At 41.2% G+C, this 25994-nt stretch overlaps 1 protein-coding gene across 13 annotated transcripts in view; it reads right to left on the minus strand.

Annotated features, from left to right (window-relative positions):
- CSGALNACT1 (chondroitin sulfate N-acetylgalactosaminyltransferase 1) overlaps positions 1-25994 on the minus strand; it is a 358363-nt gene that overhangs the window by 310807 nt on the left and 21562 nt on the right. For 5 of the 13 annotated variants that reach the window (XM_024251227.3, XM_024251229.3, XM_054561295.2 and 2 more), the window contains exon 2: positions 21996-22104. The exons of 6 other annotated variants lie outside the window; for them this stretch is intronic. The gene's annotated coding sequence lies outside the window, so the exon portion shown is untranslated. Of the gene's footprint in view, positions 1-21911; positions 22105-25994 lie in introns of all 13 variants that reach the window. 2 more of the 13 variants (XM_063726561.1, XM_063726560.1) reach the window with 2 other exon arrangements.

The raw sequence follows: 25994 nt of genomic DNA on the forward strand, positions 1-25994 counted from the left end.
GGTTCCTGTAAAAGAAATAGATCACCTTAACAACGCTATGCTTGGTGACAGGAAACACACCAAGTTCACAATCGTGGCTTCTTCTGAGGAGGGAAGGAGAGGAACAAAGAGTACATTGGTCAGAAATATTTTATTTCTTTCATTTAAAAACAAATCTGAAGCAAACAGGGCACAATGTTAATATGTATTAGTTCTAGGGTAGGGAGTGGTCCATGAGTTTTGTTTTATTACTCTCTGTACTTTTCTGGATGGAAAAAAAAAAAGAAATGAGAACATGCTTGAAGGGTAAAAATCCTTCATTTAACACTTCTTGCATAATGTGTTAAATTGAGTAGAAACCCTATAATTACTTCTTACCATTACTGTTTGCCAGTTTCAGAGGCAATGCTCCTGAAATCATCATAAGCATTTGCGCTCCTGTTATATTTATACATGAAGGCCAAGGAGGTGCTGTTAAATACTGCCTAGATTGTCTCTTTCACATTCTCCTTCTTTATTCGATTGCATCACTACCGTATGCTCCTCTCTGATTTTTTTTTTCCTCAAAAGTACTGCCTGAAAGAAGGATTAGTAAGACAGTCTCCACATGCTTCAAGGAAGATTGGCACTGTGGTTCATTGCCCCACCCACCCCCTGCTGCTATTCTAGAACTGTTTGGTCAACCTTTACATATTCATTTTTTTCTTAATTTATGCTTTCAATATAAATATATTTCCGAGGGCAATATAGCTTTAGATTTTTATGTCTTTAAAGGATAATTCATAGTCCTTGTGCTAAGTCAGGCCCAATAAAAAGTAAGCAGTCATCAACAGTGATAGTTGAATTGTGCTGGGAGGAAAAAAAGATGGAAGCTGAAAGTTTTAAAACTGATATTTTTATCCTGAAATATTTATTAATCAACTTTAAAGCAGTGGAAAACATTTCCCTTCTGCAGGAGGGTGGGGAGAGGAAGAAGTAAAAAAAGAGACAAAGGAAGAGAGTCTAACAAGTTCAACAATAAATTTTAAGAGAATTCACTCTGGTGATGAAATATAGGAGACCAAACCCTGTGTGCCAAGAGTCAGGAAGTAATGTATTTCAACAGCGTGGTGTCTATTTAAGGGAACATCGCAAATAAAGCAAACTTATATGGAAGCTTTTACAGTATAACCACCTAAATCAGCATTATTATCACATGTAAAAATTAATATATTTCAGAAATGTACTTGCCAAATGGATCTTAGGCTATAAAAGAATGAACATGGAGAAGCAAAAAGCCTAACACCCTGCAGATGCCCACAGCTGAAGAAGGGAATCTCAACGTGACATCTCACAGGTGACCAGAGCATCATCCCAAGAATTCACTTCCATTCCAGCCTTCATTGACATGCCCACCCATAGCCACTTCACTCCTCTTTGTCATGGTGTCCCATACTCTTCAAAACTAGGAAGGGATAAATGAACAGTGTATGGCACCTCCAACATGCCAGGCACTACTGGGATGGTCACTTTTCAATTATCTTAATATCTTATCTCATTGAACCTTCCCACTAATTCTAAAAGTGGTGCTAAACCTATTTTACATATGTGGAAGCAGCATGCCCAACATCACAGAAATAGTAAGTGGTGAAGCTGCGGTTAGAACTCAGAGCTCTTTTTTTTTTGAGACAGAGTCTCGCTCTGTTGCCCAGGCTGGAGTGCAGTGGTGTGATCTTGGCTCACTGCAAGCTCCGCCTCCCAGGTTAACTCCATTCTCCTGCCTCAGTCTCCCAAGTAGCTGGGACCACAGGCACCTGCCACCACACCTGGCTAATTTTTTGTATTTTTAGTAGAGACGGGGTTTCATAGTGTTAGCCAGGATGGTCTCAGTCTCCTGACCTCATGATCCGCCTGCCTTGGCCTCCCAAAGTGCTGGGATTACAGGCTTGAGCCACCACGCCCATCCAGAACTCAGAGCTCTTCAACACCAAAACTCATGCTCATTGTTGTACCCAGCTTCACAGGAACAGTAAGAGGATGGAAGTACCTACAGATTTTAGCTATCTGTAGTAGGGAACCAGAAAAAGAATATAATGGCAGTCTTTTAAATTCATGGTGCCTACCTCTAGCCACTGAGTACTCTCTTCCTGAACATTCACTCTGCTTGTTCTCCAAGGGCCCAAGTAGGCCTTGCTGTGCTTCTACCAAACTCAGCACATCCTAAAATCATCCCTGCAAAGCTCTTCCTTATTGCCACCGTCTCTGCACTCTAACTACTGCCATCACACAAAAGAAATGCCAACCACTAAGTTTCTTAAAATGCAGTGCCTTTCTGGCCAAAACAGCACCAAAACACAACAGAACAAAAATGCATGGATGGACAGCACCTGTTACCTTGCTAAAGACAGATGAACATCTCACTGAGGCAGCTAAAGGCATAGACAGTTAACAGAGATGGAATATCTAAAAATGTGCAGAGGGCCAAGCTTGGCAAGAAACATCCAAGTGCAGTTGGAAACAATGAACCCAATCCTGACTGATGTTAAGGCTCCTGGTGGACCCTGTGCAGAACATTCTAAAACGTCATTGTAAGGAAGCATGGTTACAATCTTACCCTCAAAACGAAAAAATACTATTTTCAAAAACAGCCTAGAATATTCTCTTTTCCTCCCATCTTTCCAATGCTTTATCTCACCTCTTTCAGAAAAAGCTTGCCTGATTACTCTCCATCCCCATTTCCTCTGATTGTAATGGTTTTCTCTGTACTGCAAGATCCTAAATCATCTCACTAGGAAGTGCCTCTGGACCCTGTGAAGAGTGCACAGAGCAGCTGAATCACTTCCACTCTCAGGATGGTGAGCCACACTGGGCAGACAGGAATAGCGAACCACATAAAAGATATAACTTGTTTGAAGAGCATGACAGGGTGCTGAGAGGAGGGAATTCCGTTATGAAAGGCTTCAGGTAGGAGGTAGGACTCAAGTGCACTTCAGATAATGAGTTGGATTTCCCTAGAAGAAAATTTTGTAAAGAGGGATGAAGACTTAGTAAGTGTTGAGTTGAATTGTGTCCCCACTAAAAAAGATATGTGGAAGCCCTCACCCACAGTAGCTCATGATGCATCCTTATTTGGAAATAAGGTTGCTTCAGATGTAATTAGTTAAGATGAGTCATACCGGAGCAGGTGGGCCCCTGAATCCCATGTGAATGGTGTCCTTATGAGAAGAAAGAGACACACACAGAATGTCATGTGATGACAAAGGCAGACACCGGACTGCTCCAGCTGCAAGCCAAGAAACAGCAAAGATTGCTGGCAAGTGACAAGAAGTTAGAAAGCGGCAAGGAAGGACCCCCTATGGGTTTCAGAGGGGATCTCGCCCTGAGGACACCTTAATTCCAGACATCCGGCCTTGAGATCTACAAGACCTCACATTTCAGTTGAAATTAATTTCAATACATTTTTGCTACTATAAAGTTTGTGGTATTTTGCTATGGCAGCCCCAGATAGAGAAGGGGACTGGAAGAAAGAGAGAAGCCAAGCTGTGGTGAAAGGAAACCACAGAACACGTTAGGAAATGCCTTTCTCTGATCCTGCTGAAGACCTGTGTCCTACTTTACTCAATGGATGCACGGCACTCGAATGAGTTCACCTCCACATCCTCCTCTCTGCACCCAAAGGACTCTCCAGCTTCACCCTTCTTCTTTTTATCTTGTCTTTTAAAAGAAGGAGCTGTTTCTCCTTTCAAAGGCTAATTTTGCCATCTATAAACTTTATCCAATTATTCCCTACACCTGTTGATCTCTTGCTCCAATAATTTCAAACTTTTGTTGTCTGCTGTGTAACCTAACTCCAGCCCTCTAATTTTTCTCTTTGAAAAGGAGCCTATACTTAGCTTCCTTTTCTCTGGCTGAATTATAATTTTGTCTTTCTCTTTTGTTTACAACTATTGGAGTATAACATACCTGGGTGTGTTTTGTTTTGTTGTAATTATCCTGCCTGGTAACCCCCTGAGCCTCACGGATCTGTAATTTGGTGTCTGTCATTACTTTGGGAAATTTCTCAGCCATCATTTCTTTAAATATTTTTCCCATCTCTATTCTCTCTATCCAGTCTCCTTCTGGAATTCCAATAAACTATATGTTAGACTGATATTACCCCAGAGCTCTGGGGCGTTTGGTTTTATTCTTGTTTTTCCTTTTTAAAAATTTTATCTCTTTGTGTTTCAGTTTGGGTAATTTCTATTAACTCATCCATTCTTGTGCATTGCCCACCTTTTCTATTAGAGCCTTTAGCTTATTAATCATAGTTATTTTAAGCCCCCTATCAGATTGTTCCAACATCTGTGACATGTCTGAGTCCGGTCCCAATGACTGCTTTGTCTCCTGGGTATTTTTTTTTTCTGTTTTCTTTTATTTTAGTTTCAGGAGTACATCTGCAGGTTTGTTATATGGGTAAATTGTGTGTTGCAGGGGTTCAGTATACAGATTATTTCAATACCCAGGTAATAAGCATAATACCTGATAAATAGGCTTTTGATCCACATCCTCCTTCCACCCTCTACCCTCAATTGGGCCCCAGTGTCTGCTGTTCTTTTCTTTGTGTTCATGTGTACTTGTATTAGTCCGTTTTTATGTTGCTGTTAAAGACATACCTGAGACTGGGAAGAAAAAGAGGTTTAATTGGACTTATAGTTCCACACAGCTGGGGAAGCCTCAGAATCATGGTGGGAGGTGAAAGGTACTTTTTACATGGTGGCAGCAAGAGAAAATAAGGAAGATGCAAAAGTAGAAACCCCTGATAAAACCATCGATCTCGTGAGACTTATTCACTACCACGAGAACAGTATGGGGGAAACTGCCTCCATGATTCAAATTATTTCCCACTACGTTCCTCCCACAACACGTGGGAATTATGGGAGCACAATTCAAATTGAGATTTGGGTGGGGACACAGAGCCAAACCATATCAGTACTTAATGTTTAGCTCCCACTTATAAGTGAGAACATACGGGATTTGCTGTTCTGTTCCTGTGTTGGTTTACTTAGGATAATGTCCTCCAACTCCACCAGTGTTGCTGCAAAGGACATGATCTCATTCCTTTTTACGGCTACATAGTATTTCATGATGTGTATGTACCACATTTTCTTCATCCAGTCTACTGTTGATGGACATCTGGGTTGATTGCATGTCTTTGCTGTTGTGAACGGGGGTGTGATGAACATTTAGGTGCATGTGTCTTTATAATAAAACAATTTATTTTTTTCTTGCCTTTTTGCATGCCTAGTAATTTTTGTATTGAAAGTGTGGGAGGATAAAGATGGGGGTAAATACATTTTAATGCCTGGAAATGGGCACATCTTTCCTTCTGCTAGTTCTGCTAGGTCTCTAGTGTAAGGGTTTGAGTTGACCTAACTAGGAGTTGGGCTGACTTGGAGGTTTGTTGTCTCTGTGATTACTCTCAGTGATCTACCAGCCTCATGTTCCTCTAGTGATACCCCGTGTTCAGGGCAAGGGCTGATTGCCAAGTCTGTTTTCCAGTGACTGCTGCACTCTCAGACTTCAGTCTTTCCTGTGCACCACGTCTCAGAGAAAGTCTGTCTCCGCATATTACTTGTCACTCCGTGATAAGTAATGGGTGATAGGGTGATCGCCAGCCTGGTGATAGGGAATGGGGGTTGGAGGTTGTTCTCTTGTTCTGATTAAGCCTCAGTCTTGGGCAGGCAGTTTATCCCCAGAAACCAAGGAGATGGCATTTTCAGTGATCCTGCCAGTCCTTCAGTAATCCCGCCCTTTCCTCTAACACAGTCCTGAATCTAGCTTGTAATCTTGCCTGTCTCCCAAAATAAAGCTTTTGTCTTCTAGGGGAGACACAGGGGAAAAGTCATATGCCAACTCCCCTTCCTCCATGATCGGAGGACCGCCTTTGTACCTCTCTCTGTGCACTCGGCATATCCTGTGTGGTATGGAGTATACTTCTAAATATGCTTTATCTTGTCTAATAGAAGATACAATTTTCCTGTGTTGTCAATCTTGGCTTTTTATTATATAATTGTTCTATACATGGTTATCTTTTATCTCAACCAAAACCATTTCTTCTTTGATAATACAGTACAAACCTTTCCCTTTTTTTTTAAAAAAAATAATATTTCCAGCTGGGCACAGTGGCTTATGCCTGTAATCCCAGCACTTTGGGAGGCTGAGGCAGACAGATCACTTCATGCCAGGAGTTCAAGGCCAGCCTAGCCAACATGGTAAAACCCTGCCTCTACAAAAAAAAAAAAAAAAAAAAAAAAAAAAAAAAAAAATTAGCCAGATGTGGTGGCGCACACCTATAATCCCAGCTACTCAGGAAACTGAGGCACGAGAATCACGTGAACCTGGGAGGCGGAAGTTGTAGTGAGCCAAGATCGCACCACTGCGCTCCAACCTGGGTGACGGAGTGAGAATTTTTCTCAAAAAGAAAAAAAAAAATTAATATTTCCCTTTTGCAATTTCTTATACTTCCTTCAACCTCCAAATACACAAATAGCATAGAGGATTAAAGTTGACCTGATCCTTTTCTGCAAGTTCTCCAAATAGAGTTATAATTATATATGACTAAGGGTCTGCAGTCCTATACTATAGCCGCAGCTCCCCAATCAGTTGTTGCACGGCATTAGGCAAAGGACTTAAACTTCTAAGCCTTAGTGGGGATGAACGAGGCAAAAATTCATACTTAATTCACAGGATTGCTGTGAAAACTAAATGAGATAATGCATGTGATAAGCACTATGCAGATGTTAGTTTCTTGTAAAATTATCATTTTAAGAAATAGTTGCTTTTGGCGGAGAGGAGGAATGGAATTAACCTTTACTGAGTCCTACGCACAATGCTCAGTGCCTCTGCAGTCTCCATCTTAGTGAAGCCACACCAGTTAAAAGGCATATGTATTATCATTAACCTCGTGTGACAGAGGCAAGGTGCAAACAAGTTCCTTTGTCACCACTGACATAGCCTATGTAGCTGTGAACTATTACTTTCTTCTTATGACTGCAGAAAATATCTTCTGTGGAGTACAGACACATAATATAGCCACACCAAAAGATTACTTAGGAAGGTGGTAGACCAGTAACCTTCCAAGGCAGTGAATTCACCACCAAGCCTCTAGACTCCATATGTTCAGCTATATGGGTTTTGACAAATGCAACGAGTCATGTATCTACCACCACAGAACCATAACGAATGGTCCCACCACTCCAGAAATTCCCTCATGCTGCCCCTTTATGTGGTTTAGACCGTAGGATAGAATCAAACAGCTAATACGCCCTATTCGGGTCTCTGGTTCCCAGGACCCAGTCGCCTGAGCTCCTGAATGAGACTCAGCTTAACAACCCCAGCTTGGTTGTCCAGTGACTGTGAACCCATAGCTTTTTTCTGTAGGTTATGTTCTGCAAGACTAGAGACTATTTTTAGTTTCTTGCACTGTAACCCTAGTCTTGGCTAGGCTCAGGCACTGTAACCGTGGTCCAGGCTAGCCTCAGGCACTGCAACCCTAGTCTAGACTAGTCTGCGGCATTGCTAACCTAGTCTAGGCTAGCCTCAGGCTCTGCTTAGAGGCAGGCACCAAGGATCCACAGGCCAACATGCCCTATAACTACCCCTGCCCCAACCACTATCCACCATCAAGCCATCGCAGGGCTTGGCATCATGGGCTGGGGCCTCTGCAGACTTTCCCCTTGGGGCCCAGAATCCCTTTTTATGATACCTAAAAGGTCCAAAGCATAACAGGCCTTCTTTCTGAGACAGAGTCTCATGCTGTCACCCAGGCTAGAAGGCAGTGGCACAATCTCAGCTCACTGCAACCTCTACCTCCCAGGTTCAAGCGATTCTCCTGCCTCAGCCTCCCAAGTAGCTGGGATTACAGGTGCCTGTTACCACACCCTGCTAATTTTTTTATTTTTCTATTTTTAGTAGAGATGGGGTTGTACCACATTGGCCAGGCTGGTCTTGAACTCCTGACCTCAAGTGTTCCGCCCGCCTCAGCCTCCCAAAGTGCCGAGTTTACAGGAGTGAGCCACCAAGCCTGGCCACAGGCTTTCTATTTCTCCTCCATTTTCCTATTTAAAAACTAGAAGCCAAAGACTGAATTTGCACAATTCCTATGCTATAGCAACAAAACGCACAGTTGCAGCAAGTGAATCTGTGTTTTTAAAACACATTCTCTTTTCTTTTTTCTTGCCATCAATGTACTGTTTCTATTTCATATGAACTGATAATTATTACATGCAATGCTTTCCCATCATGAACACTTAGTCATTTTTTAAAAACATTGCCTTGATCATGTCACTTCCCCGGCCCAAAACATTACCCAGTTTGCAGTTGTTTGCCATTTAGCCATCTCTAAATCCACCCAAATTGCCTCCCATGCCTTCCACATGCAAAGCTCTGCTCTGGCCAAACAGGACTTACCCTTGCCTCTTCTGCAAGGGTCACCATGACCGTGAAGCCCTCTCAGACCACAGGAATGAACTTCCTCTCTCATCTGGATTCCTGTAACCCAAATTCCCCATCATACTAAGATGTCCTGACATATTATGGCTATTAACATATGCCCTGCAAGATCTCTCACCGCTGTAAAGAGTTAAGCTTCCCTTGAGTAACCATCTGTCTCTGTCTTGTAGACACTGGGAACTGTGTAACAGAGTCTTTCCCTCCACCTGCTGACTGCTAAAACCTGAGAGCTAAATTTGTACCCTATTTCTAGGAAGTACACAGGACCTTATGCCACACATATACAATATACACACACACCATACAAAACAGTAACTTATACTTCAACCCTGGCTCAAATCATCACTTCCTACCCTTGTTTTCTCTTGGACTCATTTGTCTTTCTGATTTATATTTTATCTTGCCACATTGCATGCATTTTTTTGGAAGTTAGGATGAAAGTGAGTGAGAAAAAGCTAGAATTCTTTCCCATGCCTGGCACAGACACCCTGTACTCCCTGTGATACGAGGCTGACAAGTGGATCTTCACATGCTGATATTTGTCATTATCTAGGAGGTGTGTCTGGAAATAGGCACATATTCTTCAATCTGCCTCTGTTATGACCAACCAAAATTCAGGAGGCCCCAGATCCTGGGTACATTAAACATCACCAAGGTCCTGATCCAGAAATCTCCCATTGTTTTAAGATATTTTCAGAAAAAAAAACAAGACAATGGATGCCAGGAACTAAATGTCCAAAATAGTTGTGTGATGATGGTAGGAGCAAATGAGCAAAAAATCCCTATGTTGTTTCTTACTGGGATTCTAGACCTTGATCTTCCCCTCTTGGTATAAAGCTTCGTGTCCACTGTTAAAGCCACTCATTCTGCAAGTGTCTGTCTGAGTCATTTCTCCGTGGGAGGATGCCAGACAATGCCAGCTGCCTACATTTGCCTTTCTTCTTTATGAGTAGAACCCCAATTTTGCTCCAGGCAGCCATATATTCTTCCTTATGAAAAAACAACAACGAAAAAACACCTCCCTTCCCCAGGTCCCCTGCAGCTAAGTATTGCCACATGGCATACTTCTGGCCAGTGAGACATAAGTGGAAGCTCACTAGTTAGGGTCTTCCAAGAAAGCTATCATTTTTCTAATAATAGAAGGAGCACACTAGGCTGGCGCATCCCTTTTGACCTCACCTTTTGCCCTCTAGACTTCCTGGAAGATGGATATAATGACAGAGGTACAAGAGCCATTTTGCAAACCTGAGAATGATAAGAAAGGCAGAGGAGAAAGCTAAAGGGCACTGGTGACATGGAAGAGCCACTGCGCCAGTCTGCAGCCACTACCCCTGTCCTTCTCCTAGCACAAGAGAAGTGAAACCCTACAATTCATGCCAGCATTTTAGGTTTTCCATTACAGGCAGCCAAAGTCAATCCCTAGTGATGTAGGGAGGCAACGTGCTTAATAATAAGAGAGATAAATAAGATGCGATCCCAGTCTGCACATGGTTCTCATCTATCAGGGGGAGATAAGAAACTCGGAGGAATAATCATAAAGCCTGATGGACCGTGACAAGCACATAAGCCATAGCTGGGGTGCTCAAGAGAGTTCAGAGGAGGGAGAAATGGCTTCTGGCTAAAAGCATTTAAATTGGCCCACTTCACACTAAAATATCACATTTATCCTACCTGGAGAGATGCTGTTCAATCCAACAGAATCAACCTTTCCTGGTAGAACTGTATGCATTACATGTCTTGGGAGGTAGTTTTGAGGAGTGGCTCCCTTCCCTGGACAGGGCTAAGGAGTGTGGTTGTGCCAGGCGTGGCATGGGAAGACATCATGCTGATTCTCTCTTTCCACCCTCCCTCCCCTCTTCCTCCCATCCACTTGCTTGTTCTCAGTGCCCAAAAGGGAAAAAGCTTTCCACCATTGCTCTCTGGACGATTCTGGTGCTGCTGGCTCATGCCCAAGAATGTCCTGGCCAAGCAGCATCCCAGAAGAGGGTTTTGGTTGCATGTTTTAAAACATCGCAATGAAGCCCCTGATGAAGAATCTGAGCCTGACACCTGTCCCCAAGGAGGCCTGCCGAAGTGATAAGGGCGGCCCTGTGCAGAGGCCCTGAGACCTCAGATCTCATCTCCTATAGGAGCTGCACAGCCAGGACAGAGAAGAAAATACACACTGGGTTTTAAAGCACTGTTTCCTGGACCACACTAGGTGCCAGTAAACATGGGATCCAAGAATCAGTGACCAAACAGTATAGCCAGCCCTCTCCTTTTCTGCTGGAACTCAGCCACCTTGAAATGTTCCCCATTGAGTTCTCAGTTCAAGGCTCACACCCCAGAACCACACTGGGGATATCTGCCAGATTTCCTCTTGAGTCCTAGTCCTGTCACCACCGTTTCTAAAACCTGCTGTGAACAACATCCTGGAGACTGTGAAACTGATCTCCAGGCCCATGCAACAAGCCCAAGTCCCCAGCCAAGACCTCAAGCCCTCTGCCTACTCCACCCGCCATGTATAGAAGGATTTTGATCAACAAAGTATGGAAATCACTGTTTGCACTCTGAAATCTGCAACTACAAAAATATTTTACCCAAAACACATAGGCATAGACAACAACATATAAGACACGATCCTAGTCCACACATGGTTCTCATCTATCAGGGGGAGATAAGAAACTCGGAGGAATAATCATAAAGCCTGATGGACCATGACAAGCACATGAGCCATAGCTGGGGTGCTCAAGAGAGTTCAGAGGCTTCTAGCTAAAAGCATTTAAATTGGGCCACTTCACACTAAAATATCACATTCCATGACAAACACAGAATTCTGTCTGTCATGGAAAAGGTTAAATTTGAAAAGACCGCCAAAGTCTTCTCATCATATCACATACTTGAGAAATATCACGCATTATGCTGAGAACACATTTATGCCTGATGAACTGCACGATATATGCAAATTAAAACATGCTAATTGGCTTTAGCTGTTCCTTTACATAAAGTCAATAAATCTATGGACCATTAAAAGTATTCCTTTCATATTAATTTCAAAATAAAAATTAATTGCTATAAAAACAAATTCCCTGGTGTAGCCAATGTAAAGATTCAAATCTAAAATGTTGCTACAGTAAAACATTTACCGTGTCAGCTCCCAATACCTAGTAAGTCTTCAACTCAAGCAAAAAAAATAAATTTCATATTGAATTTTTTTCTATGATTTAAAACTGATTAATTCATGCTGGTTTAAGTTCAATAGAAACCTTTTGCTTACATTTCAAATTTGTTTAAAATAAGCATTTAGTTATCTATTTTTTTTTTCCTAATTAGATGAGAAAAAGAACATTAAACACAAGAAGGAAGAAAAGAAATCGGCACTTGAGACCACCCTGCCTGTCCCATTGACTGCTCTCTCCCCTGAAATGTACACAGTATAGTGTCTGGCACATAAAGGTCCTCAATCAGTATTTTTTATTTAAATAAATGAATTAATCTATTAGCTTTTTGCAATGTCTTATGATGCCTTTAGCTAATTCAAATTAAAATAATAGTTATAATTTCTTGGATGCTTACTTTCTGCCAGGTACCCTAAAATGTAGGTGTTCTCTTCAATTTCCAGATACAAAAACAGAGGCCCAGCAAAGTCAACTCAAATAGGTATTAGGTTTCAGAGGCAAGATGCAAATCCAGGTCTGGCCACAAAAGTCAACACCATTTGCCCATGGTCTCCCCAGCCTAGGGTCATGGGTGGTTACTGGAGAAGGGGGCAGATGGGAGCATGTGGTCCACCAAATTCAGTCCAGCTGGCCACCCTGCAGGGGGCCTCACAGCCCTGGCGCATTGACCAGAGTCATGGATGGGCACTGGCCTTGCACACTCACCGAGGGCAGGGTCATCCCTCAGAGAGACTCACATTAACCAAGCCCAAAGTGCTGGGCATGACTACAGCACCAACTCCTCTTTTGCAATAGGAATTAACATCTTGGGGACCAGTATATTCTCCCCAGGTAGCAAGATCAGCAACAGGGAAAGCCCAGTAAATATCAGAACATTGTGGAGAAAACCAAAACAGAAGCAAGTATAAACATTTCCCAGATGTTTTCAGGGCAACTAGACTATTTGGACTTCCTTGGCTGTCACTGCTACCTGCCACCGATCTTTATTCTAGGGACAAAGATTAGATAAGTGATTCCAAAGTCTCAAGTTTCTCCCTTTTCAATCATCTCCACTTTAGAGCAAGCCTTCTCTATTTGTATATGCTAATTTCTTTTCTCAGATTACTCTCAAGCCTCTGTCCTGGGAAATCTTCACCTTATTTTGGGCTCTGGCCCAAAGACTCAACAGGTTGATACTAAAATTTAAGATCAGTCTTATTTCCCTTATTTTCAAGCCCTTATATTTGAAGGAACTTATGTTTGGGGTATACACCCAAATAAATGAAAACAATATCATATGTGTGTGTTTAATATTGTTAACGTGCTAATGAAAGACAAGTGGGCCATAATAAAAACCCAAAACATCTTGAGGTGCGGATTCTTAGAAAGTGTAATTACACTTACATCACGTAAAATGTCACATCACTTTCACGTTATTCAAATGCAAGGTACTATTCTGAAAAAAGAATAAACCAGTGTTTGCCGCAAACCTCAGGACTAGTTGACTTTGTTAGTTCTCAGGATAACAAAAGAAGAAAAACGGAATGGAATTTATAAAGTGATCCACTAAGGAATTGAAGTTGCTGGGACAGAGAGAGGAGATGAAGGCATGAGGAGGAAGGCACAGCAACAGGTTTGCTTTCTGGTACAAGGACACAGAGGTCATGTGTGTTCCTCTCACACTAGGACGCACTTTTTGGAAAAAGTGCCTCCTTTGAAAAGCTAATAATTAAGCCTAGTGATACATTGCACCATTTGATGGTACTGTACATGAGAAAATGCTAAAAACACTCTGGAAAATGCAAGTGGCTATATTACAATCTGTAAACAGTCCTGGTCCCAAATTCAAATGAAAATATAAACAGTTGGTTTGAAACTAAAGCTCTGACCTATAGTTCTTTGCTTAACCAAAGAATCTATTTTTAAAGAGGAGGAAACTTTTTTCTATCAATAGAAGTAGTAACATATTACCATTTATTTCGAGGAGGGGAAGCCTGAAATCTCTCATTTCGAAAACCCTAGGATTTTCTGACTCTCAGATTTGTGCTGAAATTCTCCCTAAAGTAGAGATTTTGTATAAAATCTCCATGCTGATTTTCCAATATCCGATAAGCTGAGCACGAGTTGTCCGGGAAAGCAAGGCCACCGCTGCCCAGCAGCACATTTGTATCAGTTTCCCAGAGCTGCGGCCACAAACTACCCAAAATGTGGCAGCTTAAAACCACCCAAGCACATGATCTTAAAATGCTGGAGGTCAGAAGTCCAAAATGCATCTCACTGAGCTAAAATCTAGGGCTCAGCAGAGCCACGTTCCCTCTGGAGGCTCTAGGAGAATCCATTTCTTTGCTTTTTCCAGTGTCAAGAAAATCCATTTCCATGCCTTTTCCAGAGGCTGTGGTTGGTGGCTCCTGAATCCAACTCCAAAGCCAGCAATGGCTGGCTGAGTTTTTCTCATACGGCATCACTTTTGTTCTCTGCCTTCATCACCACCTCTCTTTCTCTGATTCTTTCAAGAAGTCTGTGATACTGAACCCACCCAGATAACCCAGGATAATTTCTCCATCTCAAGGTCCTTCCCTTCGTCACATCAAAGTCCCTTTTGCCGCATATAATAACAGATTACAATGACAAGGATTAGGACATGGCTGTCTTTGGCCATTATTCTGCCTGCTGTTGCACTCTCGGCTAATATGTAAGGATTCACAAAATACAATGAAGGTGCAATGAAGTCAATACAAGTTGCAAAGAGAAATCTGTTCTGCTCAGATATTTGAGTCCCACAGCCTTGTGGGTTTCACGCACAGACACAGTGCATCCTCTGCGTGTTGTTGCCATGTGTCATGACCTTTCAGGGAGGGTGGAATGGGAAAGACAGAGTGCCACGTGCGCTTGGTGGCCCCACATTCTCTTCTTTGGCTGGTGACTATCCACCATCCCACGGAAGCAGAGAGCTGCATCCTCAGCATCTCCAAGAGCCCTGCTGCCCCTGTTCTCTCCTCCCTGGTTTCGTTGTGGCTGTCTGACTCATGAGCTCCAACCTTGCTCCTGCCCATGCCTCCATCTACTCACCTCTAACTGCTGCTGTTTAACCTGATGCAGGGTTCATCCTTCCCCAAAAAAACTACAGAAGATCAGAAGTAAGCACCGAGTTTCCCTCTGACACTATGGATAACTGTCCATTTTCAGGCAGGTGCAGAAGTCCAAGGCACTAAGCCTTGGCGAGCACTTCGCTAGTGCAGCCCACCCTCCATTCTAAAGAGAGGGCTGAGTTTTGGAAGGCACAGATGTAAGAATCTGCGTCCTGGCTGCCCAAGGCAAGGGGGCACCCAGCGTGGCTCTGGAAAGTAACTTGGTAAATAAGATGGAACCCAATGCACAAAAATACCTGAATTTCTTTAAAGACTTCACTTTTTTTTTTTTTTTTTGAGATAGAGTTTCGCTCTTTTTGCCCAGGCTGGAGTGCAGTGGTGTGATCTCGGCTCACTGAAACCTCTGCTTTCCGGTTTCAAGCGATTCTCCTGCCTCAGCCTCCCTAATAGCTGGGATTACAGAAGGCTGCCACCATGCCCAGCTAGTTTTTGTATTTTTAGTAAAGACAGGGCTTCATCATGTTGGCCAGGCTGTTTTCGAACTCCTGACCTCGTGATCCACATGCCTCAGCCTCCCAAAGTGCTGGGATTACAGGAGTGGGCCACCACGCCTGGCCAAAGACTTCACTTTTTTAGAGCAGTTTTAGGTTCACAGCAAAATTGAGAGGAAGATACACAGATTTCCCATATATCCTCTACCCCCAACACATACACAGCCTCCCCCATTACCCACATACCCAAGCAGAGTGGTGCGTTTGTTACACTTGAACTTACATTGACATATCATTATCACCCAAAGTCCGTAATTCAGGGTTCACTCTCGGTATTGTACATTCTATGGGTCTCGACAAATGACATGAATCCACAATTACGGTATCATTCAGAGTAGTTTCACTTAAAATCCTCTGTGTCCTGAAGACTTGAATTTTTTTGCCTAGTCTCTGTGGCCATATTACCTAGGGAAAGTCATGCAGCCTTGAATTTCCTAACAAAATATTGATAATTCTGCCTGCATCGCCTGTATATTGGAAATAATATAAGCTCCATGTATTTGGATAAAAATGTTATTGTAAATAGTTACAAACTTTAATATAAGTTAACATTAAATTTTAAAACCATAACATACAGGGCCTTTGATAAATGAAATAGCCCTATGGTTCCAAAATGATATGTAATTTAAAAAATATGTTTATGACACAAAAAATTGTTAACTACCTTGATAAATATGGAACATTCATGCAATCTAATATTATACAACTACTGTTGTGAATTGAAAAAATATTCATTTTTATGTTTTTGTTTTCATGTTTACTTTTTCTTTCTTTTCCTTTGTATAGTTGACAAAAATTGTACACATTTAGAGTACAATATGATGTTTTGATACATGAATATATTGTAAAATGGTTAACTCAAGCTAAATAACATATCATCACCTCACAAGCTTATCATGTTTTATGGTGAGAACATTTAAGATCTACTCTCTCAGCAATTAAAAAATATACAATACATTATTATTAACTATAGTCACCATGTACAAATATTTTTAGAATGAGCATAAAGTCATATGAACAATATAATACTGACTATGAAAAAAATATACTAGACGACAATGGAAGGAAAACATCAAACGTTGGCAGAGATTTCCTCTGGATAGCAAGTATATCCGTTAAAAATCGTTGGTGGCAAACAACAGGAACCGATTCTGACTAACTTCAACAAAAGGGGTTTTATTAGGATACTGAGAGCTCAGAGGACTGAAAGCTGAGGAGCCACACCTGTGAGTCAGTGAGAACTAAGGCAGTTCTAGAAGCTTCTAGACAGCAACCTTAGGAACATCCTCATACAGAGTTACTAGTCAAGGTACCACCTCCAGGAATGAATAAACTCAGCACTTTTATTCCCCTCAAAATTCAAATCCCTGGGAAGAAGCTTGCTATTGGTCCAGCCTGGGTCACACACCCACTCCTGGGGCTGAGGGAAGGCACCCGACCTGCTTTTCAATCACACCGGACTTCCCTTATCGGGGAGAGATGTGATTCCCCAAAAGGAAATCAGAGGGCTTATGGAAAGGAGTGGATGATGAGCAGCATGAAAGAAAAAAAAAATGTACAGTGGAATTAGGAGTGACTTTTTCCTTCTCTTTAATTATTTTCTTTAGTTGACAGGTTGCACCTAGTAATTACAAAATTGTGTTTGGTTTGGTTTGGTTTGGTTTGGTTTGGTTTGGTTTTAGACAGGGTCTGGCTCTGTCACTCAGGCTGGAGTGCAGTGGTATTATCACGACTTTCACTGCAACCTCTACGTCCCAGGCTCAAGTCATCCTTCCAACTCAGCTTCCCAAGCAGCTGAGATTACAGGCGCATGTCACCACATCTGGCTAATTTTTGTATTTTGTATAGAGATGGGGTTTCAACATGTTGCCCAGGCTGGTCTCGAACTCCTGGGCTCAAGCGATCCAGCCGCCTCAACCTCCCAAAGGGATTATAGGTGTGAGTCACTGCAATTGGCCACAAATTGTTTCTATCAAGATGGTGATATTCTCCTTTTTGGTCACGGTTGATGGTTGCCCATCAAAATGTGCCCTCCCTTTTTCCCCAACACCATGGCTGGGTGACATTTCCCATCCTTCCTGACACGTAGGTATGACCCTGGGACCAAGGTGGGCCTCAGTTGTCTCCAGTGGAAAGTTAGCAAAAGTCCTGCCTCTGCCCTGAGGCCTCCTAGGCCTGCTCACCTGGAATGCTCCCCTCAGACCACATGAGAGGGAAATAAACATATATTTCCTTAAACAACTAAAATTATTGTTGAGTCTCTTTAAGAGACTAGCCTTATCTTAATGAATAGAAGCAAGATGTCATTCCAAGTGCGACAGGAGTTCTACGCGCAATGCTCTGAGAGGTTGTGTTGTGTAATGATTAAGAACCCACACTCAGGAACAAGGCTGCCAGGGCTTAAATCTGGGCTCCAGCACTTACTAGCAGCATGGCCTGGGCAAGTCATTTAGACATTCAGTGCCTCCATTTCGTCATCTGTAAAATCTCGTAGGGTTGTTATGAGGATTAAGAAAATTCTTCTATGTAAAATCTAACTGTGACTCACGCAAAGGAAACACTATGATAATTTCTACATGATTCAAAAGAAGTAGGCTCATTTTTCCACAGTCACAGTTTAACAGTTTTCATGGAAAAATTAACACATCTACAGGTCAGCTCTAAAAATAAAAAGTGAATAAGAATGCAGGCTAAAATATCAAGCATTCTTTGTGCAGTAGAAATTATTAATGCTACATACAGTAAGAAGGATCTGTTTGAGAAGCTCAAAGAAATGCTTCAACTCACTGGTGTGAGCTGAAGATGGAATTTAATTTTAAACACTTCTATTTCAGGGTTCTGTGACTTTAGGTCAGACTTATAATCCTATTTGCACAGACTTGTTCTAATCTGAATACACACGCACACACACTCTCATTGATTTCGAGGCCACATGTTCATTCCACATTTCAGCCCACGATTTATGCAGTTGTAGGAATAAAGTACTATTCATTCAATGCAGAGGCACGCTGCCTCTGCATAAAAAGGTGGCTTGTTAATTCATTTCTTGAGTTTTAATACTTTCTTACAATTTCTACCAAAAATTATGGAACATTTTTAGGTGTGTATGACTGCACTGTGGAAAAAAGTGGTAACCCTTTCCTCAATCCCCAAAAGGCTTAACTCACCTACCTTTGGCATAGGACCTTTGAGAAGGTGAAATTAAAATAAAATTGTCCTTCAGGCAGGCAGTCTGATTTCTAAGGAGCTATGGGTTACAAATATGTTACTAAACAAGTTTACTAAGGGAAAATTTTCAAAGGTTCCTATTGTTTTTTGAGCTGATATATTTCCCAAAGGAAATTATCACAAATTTCCTATTATTTCTTCTCACAAAATATTCCATGGATAAGTCCTTAACAATATAAACCAGTTAAACTTGACCTACTAGATACAACTAAGTGAGGACTGAAATGTACCATTGTTGTAAGGAAAGAAAGTCATGTCTTTTGAAAATTAATAGATACACTCAGAAGTCTCTGAGCACATTAAACCAAAGGAATTAAATAATGGAGTTAAGAAGAACTCTCAGTTCACTTTAATATTTGCTTATTCATTTGTTTGCTTGCTTGCTTGTTAAGTGATTGCGTGTATATTTGCAGACAGTGCTCATATGCAAACTAGCAACCATTCCTATGCATGGTTCCTCATTCCTCTAAGGGCAGAATTTAAGACCAACGGGTGGAAGCTGTAAAACACTTCCAGACTGAGCCATACAGATGCAGAATGGCCTGCCTTGTGAAGTAGTGAGTTTGCTGTCCCAGGAGTATTCAAACACAGACCGGACAACCTGGGATGCTGTAGAGAGGCTTCAAGGATCAGAGGGCTAGTTAGAGTCGATATACGTTCCTTTTAACTTAGAGAGCCTAGGACCTCACCAAGGCCAATTGAAAGGCTTTAATTCATTTCATTTTGATCTAACCTTGCTTTTCTCCTGCACTTCCTGGCCCAGGAATAATCTGCCACAGAAGACATGGAGAACATGCTACAAATACCACAAGAATGCCCTTCCCCCTCGTTTATCCTCTGCTTTGACCACACAGAGAAGGGTGGTCCCATATGACCTTGCGCCTGGAGGATTCCTGGGCTCCACAGCATTTAGAAGGAAGAGTTGAACGGGGTCCCATGAAGAAGTTCCCATCCTCCTTTACTGGGGAACTGTCAACTTTTTGTGAGGGAGCATCATTTTTCATTTCCCCAGCACCTTCAGCTCTCAGCAAGAGAAATCAGCTCACCAGAAGAAGTAGGGTGCTGATGTCACCTGCCACTCCATGTTCAGAGGGAGCGATCTCAGACAAAGGGTGCCAGTGGAGCCCACCAGACTAGAGACCTTTACAATCTTACTGAGAGTGACCATGCAATGTTTCAAGATCCCCAATCTGTAATCACGACTCTCATCTGCCTGAGTTACAGAAAAGTAGAAAGCTCATTCCTTGAGAAATGCAAAGTCAAAGTCACATTAAAAGCCATCACACTCCCTCCTTTACACTCAATGTCACCATTTCTAAATCAGAATGCTCGGAACCAACCAAGAGATCATGAAGACCAAGATAGAACAACACCCGGGGAATAGGACACGTAGCTCCCTGGCTGGCTGAGGTGGGATTTGAAAATGCAGCCACTAACAGAATTTGCACACTGCAGGACTACTAGTCAAGCTGCTAATAAAGAAATTGCTTATGCTAGGGGACTAAAAATGTTCTGTGTTGTTAAACTGGTATTATGTCCATGCTGAGGTTGGAATTATGATGTTTAAGTGGCCTGCTATTCTGAATGGACTTTTTCCAATAAAGAAAAATGTACTTAAGGATAAGCAAAAAAGTAAATAAGGTGAACCCACCGGAAGGAATAACTAGGCCATCACTCTCAGCTGCCTGCTGTCTGTCCTTGTGTGCAGAGCTACAGGGGTGACGCCCACCTCCCAGGTGACAGCCATCTCTTCCACGTCCATCCAGTGATGGAGTTGCCTGGCTCCTGGGTAGGAGTGAAATGGCCCCTGATCATCCCTCTGACTGTGTTCTTAGAGTAGAATGTCATTTAATAAGTCCCTGGTATTTGTCAGTAACACTGAAATAGCTCTCTTGTGTTCCATCACTCTAATCATCTTGCAAACCAGACTCCAATGGCCACTGGCCAGAGCTGAAACCAGCTCTCCCTGCCCCAAGCTTGGGCAGAACAGAATGTGTCCTCCTGCATTCTTCATGCCACCAGGACAGCTGGCAAACGCCCTGGGAGGAGAGGTGGGGAACTCCTTGAAGCGTCAGGGAATGGAGAATTAACCCGGACAGGGATCCCCACTGGAATTAGGGGGTGCAAGGCTCCCTGAAAGAAAAAGAATCATGAGCCTAAACAGCTGCTAAAGATGGCTCTTTCCTGACACATCATCTTACAACCTAAAACCTGAGAAGCTTGTGATGCCACTTTTTCATAATGCAACTCCATTAGGCTCACTCAAACACAGCACCTCCAAACAACCAGCAATAAAAATAAGCTCCTTGGCTGGCCTCAGTGGCTCATGCCTGTAATCCCAGCACTTTGAGAGACTGAGGCCGGTGGATCACCTAAGGTCAGGAGTTCGAGGCAAGCCTGGCCAACATAATAAAACTGTGTCTCTACTAAAAATACAAAAATTAGGCATGCGTGGTAGCCCATTCCTGTAATTCCAGCTACTTGGGAGGCTAAGGCACGAGACTCCCTGGAACCCAGGAGGTGGAGGTTGCAGTGAGCCGAGATTACACCATTGCATTCTAGCCTGGACGAGAGCGAGACTCCATCTCAAATAAATAAATAAATAAATATGGCTGTTTCCTGACACATCATCTTACAAACTAACACCTCAGAAACTGATGCCACTTTTCCGTAATACAACTCCATCTTGAACACAACACCTCCAAACAACCTCAATAAAAATAAGCTCCTGAAAGACATCTGTGGATAGAAGATGGTTGCACAACCACGTGAATGTACTTAATGCCACCAAACTGTACACTTTAAGATAGTTGCACTACGTATATTTTACCACAATAAAAAATAATTCCATCTCAGGCTCTAATTCTTGATCAAGAAACAGCAGATACTTACTCATCAGCATCCTCTATAATTGTATATTGAGAACTCTTTTAAACTGTTGCCATGGTTAATAATTTAGAAAATAAATTAAAATATTGAGTCAAATAATAACCAAGCTGTCAGGCCGTGCTGCAACTCTATCTTTGGCATTTCAATTATGTATGGCATCAGAGCTTTGATCTCCATAACGAGTTGATAGCACACAGAAAACAAGACCATTTCTAAAAAGGTGTCATTGGCCAAATGCTTTCTTACAATCAATTCTAAATCTTCCAAGTTAAGAGAATTAGGTAACATAAGCTAAAGTTGCAATCTGAATCAATCTAGCTTTAATCAGTTCTCCCTTTTTTCTAGAAATTAGTGTGCTTAAAACGGCACGTTTTCAAATAAACTAGCATAACGGTTGTGTTTCTCCTGCTGTCTTTGATGAACATTAACTAACAAGAAAAATCTGTCCTCAAAAACACTATTTTTAATTTCCTGACATGCAGAAGTTAAAGAGTTTTTTAACAGTATTTCTACAACAAAATACATCCAATTAAAATCAATCAATGTCTACTGTGGTAAACTTTACTTACCAGCTGCCACAAAATATGCACCAGAATCAGTTGCTGTGTTCAAGGACCATCTCTTGAAAACAAGAACATGAAATTCTGACTCACCGATAGTTGACCTTTCACTTGATATTGTCTTCCCTGATCCTGAAAGTAGAATAAAAAGCAGCCATATGTGTCTTCGTGGGACTTTCACCCCATATCACCAGCACAGCACCTGGCACACAGCAGTGGCTCGATGAGTATGTGTTAAAAGAATAAACAGGAAAACAGCATCAAGGTTTATGAGTTAAAACAATATAAAGAGAAGTGAGAAGTATTCACAGACACTTTAGGCAATAGATCAAGTTGCAGAAAAGTTACATATATGGATCTTTATAAATTACGTCATTTCAAAATCCATTCCCTTGCCATATGAATCACCCTCTGTATTACTTTGCATTGCTGGATCCTACAAAGGGAAGTTTAATTGTTGTTGTTTTTTAGAATGCAAATAATTTTCTAATTTATCTATTTTGTAACTTTGATGATACTGGATATGTTGTTCTTGATTTGTTCTTTTTAAAAGTAGAACAAGTAAATATCTCAAATTTATTTTGCAATACAAAAGGAATAAAATATAAATGGTGAAAAATGGAGTACTTATCATTTCAAATGATTATGCTACTAACGCATCCCTTTACCCTGTTATATTAGAAATGGTATAGTGCTGAAAGAGGATTTCTGAGGATTAATAACTAATTTGATAAAGAGTAGAACTTCTGGACAGAAATGAAAAGAACAATCAGTATCAATGTAAAAAAACATTGTTTTCTGTTTCTTTTGTTTTACATAGCAGTGCTTTATATGGAAGGTATCTCAGAAATATGAGTTAAATAAGAATAAAATCCCATCCCTATATTCCAAGTTCACATTTTATAAAGCACTCTTGTCAATTTGGAACGTGCTCCTTGTGGTATGTTCACATTGCAAGATCACAGCCAAGGCCCACACTCCATCAATTGTTAATGTGGAATCCTATTTAAGCGTAAAAGAGATTCCATTACTGCCTACTTCAAAAACCTATATTTTCTATTAGTAAGAATAAATCAATTCCCTATGCAGGATAACTACCAAATCAACACCATTGTCTCAAACTTTCTGAGTTAGGAGCCAGCAGCTGTGTGACATACTAAGTTTTACGCCAATATGGATTATCGCTCACCTCCTCCACAACTGCTAAGACAGAATTTTAATCAGAGGGTAACAAAGGCAATGCACAATGCACTCTGTGTGCCAAGTGGTCTATGTCCTTCTGCTGCTAAAATAATGCCCATGCTAAATTATGCATGCTTTTCTGTTTGCCTGAAAGACGTCTACATGTGCACTGACCTTTCCCAAGGCAGACTAGCTAAGGTGAGAATTCTACATTTTGCTTCTGCTCATATGAGCTTTATTTGTTGTCATTAAGGACCATTTTTTTTCCTTAATGTACCTGAAAGTAGCCAGAAGGGAAACTCTGCTGCCATCTCTGAATACTGAAAAGGAAGGAACAGCTTATCTCCAGCTTAGAATTCATGACCAAGCCCAGGAGTGCAAGCCCAAACCATAGAGGAGGCCAGAATGCACTCTAAGAAGTGGACCCAGCTGCTTCATGGCACACCAGGGAGCCAGGGCTATCTGTTCACCCCCCAACAATGAACACTGAGGCTCCTCAATCAAGGGATGGAGAGGGACCAGGCTAGTGCCAGGCTCTGGGAATTATAACAGAACCTGAATGGCCACTCTCCATATCACTTCCATCTCAGAATCAAGGTATGTGAATCAGAGATAAAAAATTTCAAAGTATCAGCCTCCTGCACACAACCTGAAATCTACACCTTGTACCAAGTGTTAAACTAGATGAAATTGGCTTAAAGCTGCTTCAATACTTTGAATCCTTACACAGCAAACTGCCACCTAACTTAAGAGAATATTCTTGTAACAAAAAGCTGAGTCTCAGACAATCACAGCAGCCAAGCTTCAGCCAATCACAGGCTGCCAATGAATCAGATCATAAGGTAAATGCCTCATCATACTGTGCCCAAATAAGGCAAATGCCCAGCCATGACTAACCAAGCTGTGCCTGTACTTCCTTTCTCTGTCCATAAATACTGCCTGCACACATTGCTGGGCTGAGCTCTCTGAACCTCTACTCCTTCAAGATGCTGCCTGATTCATGAATCATTATTTGCACAAATAAACTCCACTAAATTTAATTTGTCTGAAGTTTTTCTTTTAACACAAGAAAGAGAAGAATTCTGAAGTACTCTTCCCTTCTTCTATGAGTGTTGACTCTTGGCTGAATGTCTGAGAGGTCACAGAAAAATCAGAGGAAGAAGAAAACACAGACTTCCATTGCCAGTAACATGGCAGACCAGATAGCTGAAAAAAACTTGTACAAAACACCTAAAGTTACTGAATGTCAAAACACGCACATAATATACACATAGATGTGTATATGTATATATGTGTGTATGTATATTATAAATATACATATACATTATAAATGTATCTCTGAATGCATGGTTGAGATGATGGGTAAACAATGAAAACTGTCAGAGCCCTGAAATAACAGGAAAGCATGGATCCAAACAGATAAGAAAGATCAGGTTTGCTCTTGCTAGCCAGGAAATCAATGTTAGTGAGCCACTTAGAAGGGACAAGGGGCAATGTCTAGGGCATATGCTGGGGCCAGAGTTGCCAGAAGAGATCCCATGCACAGAACTGAGAACCCCCAAAATGCAGCAGCCTTAGGAAGTAAATTAGAAAAATATGATCCAAGAAAGCAAGTGGAGATGCTTGCCCGTCTCAGCATTGGCTCTGGGTGAAAAATGAAAAAGAGGTGCCCTGAGAATGCCTAACTATAAGGCCTCCTTCACACAGGTATAGGCTGAAACTGGTACTCTGGGGCCCCAAAATTTCCATACCAAAGATTTCATTTTGAAACACCTTGGAATGATAGTACTCCCAGATGCCTCCAAGAAATAAATATAAGTCCTCTCTGAACAAACACACTTTAAATATAGGCCTCAAAAAATTCTCACATTAACATTCCCACAGATAACATTCCAGTGACCAGAAGCTCAAATCAAAATACCACAAAATTCTCAGGGGGGAAAGCTGTCATGAGCAAGTAACAGAAAAAAAACCATGCTGCAAAATTACATGCACAAAAATTGCAGATATTGGAATTATCAAATAAAAACTATAAAAATGTTTTATCTTTAAGTGTATGGCAAAAGACAAAGAGACTATCAAGAACTATCAGATAGGCTTAAAAAAATAAAACTTTATGTATTGAAAGACAGAAGATCTGACCCTTATTTAACAACTTTACATGAAAAATTGTTAAATATAAAAAGTTTCAATAACTTCAATGGAGAAAAATTATAATACATTCCATTTCCATGGAAGACATCCAGACAACATTAACAGGTAGAATAATATGTCAATTGAACAATAAAAACAAATTCAAATCCTAAAAACAATTTGAAAGTGAACAAATATATAGTATAGAAAAAATACAAAGCACATAAAGGCTTTTTTCTTCTTTTTATATAATCAATTTTATCAATGTGTTTCATCAATTTTCAACATTTGGTAAGTTTATGGGTATTTCACATTCAATCTGCAAGTAAAAATAATATTGCAACACGGGAAAACGCATTTAAGGCAAAAAAAAATGCTTCAAAACTTATGGAAATAGTGCAATCACAACAACCTAAAGAGATGTACAACAGCCATCTCTTCTTCTCTTTTTTTTTGCAATGTGTGCACAGAAAATGTTTTAATTCATCCAAACACAAAGCAGAATTCAAATTTCCTTAGCAGGGGTCAGAAAACTATAGCCCGCTTGTTTTTATAAATAAAGTTTTACTAGAATATAGCTGAGCTCATCCGTTTACATGTTGTCTGTGGCTGCTTTTTTCCTATGACGACAGACTTGAGTAGTTGTAACTTACACTAAATGGCCCACAATAGTCTAAAATATTTATTTATCATCTGGCCCTTTACAGAAAAAGTTTCTATAGGATAGTCTCTCACAAACTGCTGACTATGTCTTTTCCTGAATTTCTAATGTCTAAA

The sequence above is a fragment of the Pongo abelii genome, chromosome 7, assembly GCF_028885655.2.
Source record: "Pongo abelii isolate AG06213 chromosome 7, NHGRI_mPonAbe1-v2.0_pri, whole genome shotgun sequence".
Taxonomy (NCBI): Eukaryota; Metazoa; Chordata; class Mammalia; order Primates; family Hominidae; genus Pongo; species Pongo abelii.